Source organism: Galeopterus variegatus, unplaced genomic scaffold (assembly GCF_000696425.1).
Source record: "Galeopterus variegatus unplaced genomic scaffold, G_variegatus-3.0.2 Scaffold1593, whole genome shotgun sequence".
Classification (NCBI taxonomy): Eukaryota; Metazoa; Chordata; class Mammalia; order Dermoptera; family Cynocephalidae; genus Galeopterus; species Galeopterus variegatus.
In genome coordinates, this window is record NW_007727704.1 from 237,581 (window position 1) to 241,572 (window position 3,992).

Genomic DNA, 3,992 nt, shown 5'->3' on the forward strand with positions numbered 1-3,992 from the left:
GTCTGTATGGGGGATCCGAACCCTCGGCGGGAGCGCTGCCGCGCTTCCCAAGCAGCGCACTAGCGCAGTGCGCCACCGGGCCGGCCCTCTATCAGTATTTTTGAATTGACCTATTATACTCTCATCCTCTGTGAGCGTTATTTCTCCTAGACTTGAGAAAGACTTCAGAGACAATTGAGCCCATTGTTTTCAAATTGTTTTAGAAAAAAAAAAATCTCCTTATTTTTCCAAATTAGTTTTAATTCAGAATTTTCATGAAGAACACAGTTAAGAGCTGCTCTAGTGAAAGGTGAGGTGAAACTGTTCACTGTTTGACCTGCACCCACCCCTGCAAGGCACTGTTCTTGCAACCAGAGCTCTCTGGGTTAGAGCTACAGACCAATGGTGAACTCAGCCTGGCCAGTGCAAGACTCTAATTCAGGTCCCCTGCTCCACAAAACATCCTTTTCAGCACACCCTGAGGCTAGATAATAACGTTTTGAAGACAAAGTCACTGCTGCTTGTACCTTTAAATGCCTTCCGTGACTGGCATAGGGCTGGGAATCCAGGTGGTCAGTAAACAATTATGCAATTGCACAGAAGTCACTAAATTCAGCCCAAGATAATTCTGTGTTGCTTTTCTTTCTTCCTCCCTCTCTTCCTTCCTACCTTCTTCCTTTTTCCCCTTTTCCTTTTTCCTGTCCTCTCTGCTTCCTTCCTCCCACCTTCCCTCTCTGCCTCCATCTTCTGCAATGAGAGGTGACTCCCACCATGATGCAGTTTTTAGTCTTGGCAGGTCATCGGGACCCCTGGGATTATCTTTGCCTCAGGGGTGAGTAGAATAGCATAGAGGTTACAAGAATGGTTTCTGCCTGGGTTTGATTTCTGCCTCTTATTTGCTGTATAATCTTCAGCAAGTTATTTAATGTCTCTGTGCCTTAGTTTCTCCATTTGTAAAGTGGGATAATTGAGTGCTACCTGGTAGGGTTGTTATGATGATTAAATGAGGTGAAAGTGCACAGAGCAGCCTGTTGCATGGCAAATGCTTTAGAAGTCTTAATGGTTAAATGTTTCCTTGGACCTAAACACAGCCCCATTCTCTTGCTGGTGAGTTTGGCTTCAAGTCCACTCTGCTTGCACAGCCCCCTTTCACAGAGCTTACAAGTTTATACACAACTCAGAGTTTACAAGTTTATACACCATTGTAGGTGACTTCCATAGCAACCTTTTGAGGTGAGCAGGCAGAAATTATTATGCCCATCTTACAGATAAGAAAATCAAGGCTTACCAAGTCTCAGTGTCCAGTAATAGCAGTGGCCAAATTCAAAGTCCATTTCCTGTCTTTTCCCCTTTTTAACTCTTCACAATATAAGGATGTCCTGGTGGTAAGACAATCCACAGAAATCTTCTTTGTGGGTCCCTACCTTCCCTTGACCTGTCCAACTGCAGAACTGTGGTCTGACAGTAGGGCCAGCTCTCCTGCAGGCTAACAGAAATCCACCACAGTCTTCCCAGAACCTAAGCAGAACCTAACGCATAATTGGCACCCAATAAATATTTGGCTGTGTGTTGAATCCTCTATTAGCAGGGTTAGTCTGGAATTAGTAATGTTTCCTCTCCTCCCCAAAAGCACTGAGCCTTGGGGTAGAATGAGTCTCACTTATCTTGGTACTTCCAGAACTGGCACATAGTAAGCTCTCAGGAATTTTCTGCACTGGACTGGGCCTCTTCTTGTAACTTACAGGGGGTGTGTCTGCCTGTGTCTCTGCTTGAGCTTCAGGGTTGACCCACAACAGGGGCCATTTCCTGAATCTCAGCACGCCAGACTACAGCCTATAACTCCAATCCCGGTCCACCACCCGTTATGAGTTAACCCTGCCTTTGATCTCATCACACACTCAACCTCGGGTCCCCCAACCACAGTACAGCCACCTCTCTTTGCCACTGCATAGTGCTTAGACAACGTGGGCCCTGGCTGCTCTGCACAAGGTTCTTGACCACCAAGCCCACCACTGGAGTCAGCAAGGCCATTCTAATCCTGACACTAACCTGCCATTTGACCTTGGATGAATCAATTACATCTCTGCCTCATCAGTTTCCTCAACTGTAAGTTGTATCCAATAGCATCTACTTCATGAAGATAGAGTGAGGATTAAATGAAAAAAACATATGTCATCATCATCAACACTCAGTCTCATTCGGTGCTAAGAAATTTATATGCAAAATATCTGTGTTTGGAAAAAAATTCAACAAGAAGAAACATAGCTAACTCGTATCATTTTCTACCTGCCAGTCACTGTTCTAAGCATTTTGCGATGGTTAAATCATTTAATCATCATCAAAACAACCCTATGACATAGACACTATTATTAGCCCATTTTACTGACACTGAGGCTCAAAGATGTTAGTAATTTCCCCCAGTGTTACAATGTAAGCAGGTGACAAATCTGGGATATGAACCCAGGCAGTCTGATTCTGGAATCTTTACAGATAGCCAGCTCTATTGCCTGTTATAACAGCTGTTCAATAAGTAGTTGTCACTGCTTTGTGATTGTAATTGTTATCATTATGATTATCATTAATCTTATTTGCCCTGTATCTGGGATATTCACATGTAGCTCCAATTATACTCAATATCTCCTATTGCACCTCATCTCCAAAAAAGTCCCCACAGTGAACCACATCTTCCAGTTTCCACACCCTTGAATCTGTACTAGGCTTTTGGCCACAAGAATATAGTGGAAGTGACAGTCTGACTTCCAAGGCTAGGTGGAAAGAAATCTCATAGTTTCCTTTCAGTCTCAGGATGCTCCTTCTCTGAGCCTGGCTGCTATGCTGCAAGAAGCCCAGGCCACATGGAGAGGGCATGTGTAGGCACTCTGATTGACAGCCCTGGCTGAGCTCCCTGACAGCCAGCATCGCTGCTAGCTCTGGAAGGGAGCCGTCTTGGAGGTCCAGCTCAGTCAAGCTCCAGACGACACCAGCTCCCACCAACTTGAGAGACTCCCTAGCTGAGCCCAATCTACACAATGATGAGAGATGATAATATTATTCTGCATCAATAGATAACCCAAATACCCCTTTTGTCCTCCAGCTCAATATTAAGTTGCCAGCAAGCCTTGAAGCCAAGCTCCAATTCTTTATAGTTGACCTTTCACTAAATCTTACTAGTAAACATCTTTTTGAAATTAACAATAAATTAATTAACATTTATTAATCTTGGGCACATTGTTAACCTCTCTGTACCTCCATTCCCTTATCTGTAAAGCAGGAATAGTAAGAGTACCTAGTTCATAAGGTTGTAGTGAGAGAAAATGAGTTAATTCATATAAGATGCTGAGAACAGTGCCTGACCTTTAAAATACATATACGAAGTGACAGCTCCCTCCCACCCTCCTTTCCTCCCTTTTAACTGAGTCAGACACTACACTAGGCTCTTTAAATTTTAAAATTTTAATCCTTATACTTAACCTGAAGGCAAGTGTTATATCATCCATTTTGCAAATGAGGTGCAGCAACTTACGTAAAGCCCTGTGCCTGGTGAGTGATGGAGCCAGGATTTGGACCCAGCCCTTGTACGGCCAAAGCTTCATGCCCTTTCCCTCTCCCATCCTGCCTCAACAAGACCACCTCTTCATGAGACAAGTAAACATCTCTGTGGCACCTGTTGCGGTAATGACACCTGCTCTATGCACTCATCCCCCATGGAGTTCAGCAAGCAGACAAATTGAAGCTGAGCAATCAGTCCATATGCAAATACCAGCTTGCTCAGCTAGAGGTGGCCCAAGGTGTCCAGTGTTAGCACCTCTGTCTGACACTGCTCCATGGTAGAGAACTGCCCTGCTGGTGTGAAAAATGCTCATTAAAGCCTCAGATTTAGATATCAAGAAGCAGCCCACAACCAAGCCAGGGAAATTCAGCTCTCCTGGGAAGCCTTCAGAGGATCAGCCACAGAGCTTGGTCTCTGTGTTCTTCTACACCCGCCCCCCCCCCCCCCCCCCCCCCCCCCCCCC

General features: G+C 44.9%; 1 protein-coding gene across 1 annotated transcript in view; it reads right to left on the bottom strand.

Moving 5' to 3' along the window:
* The window catches only part of BRINP1 (bone morphogenetic protein/retinoic acid inducible neural-specific 1), a 205,145-nt gene that overhangs the window by 19,813 nt on the left and 181,340 nt on the right, over positions 1-3,992 (bottom strand). The window lies entirely within an intron of this gene.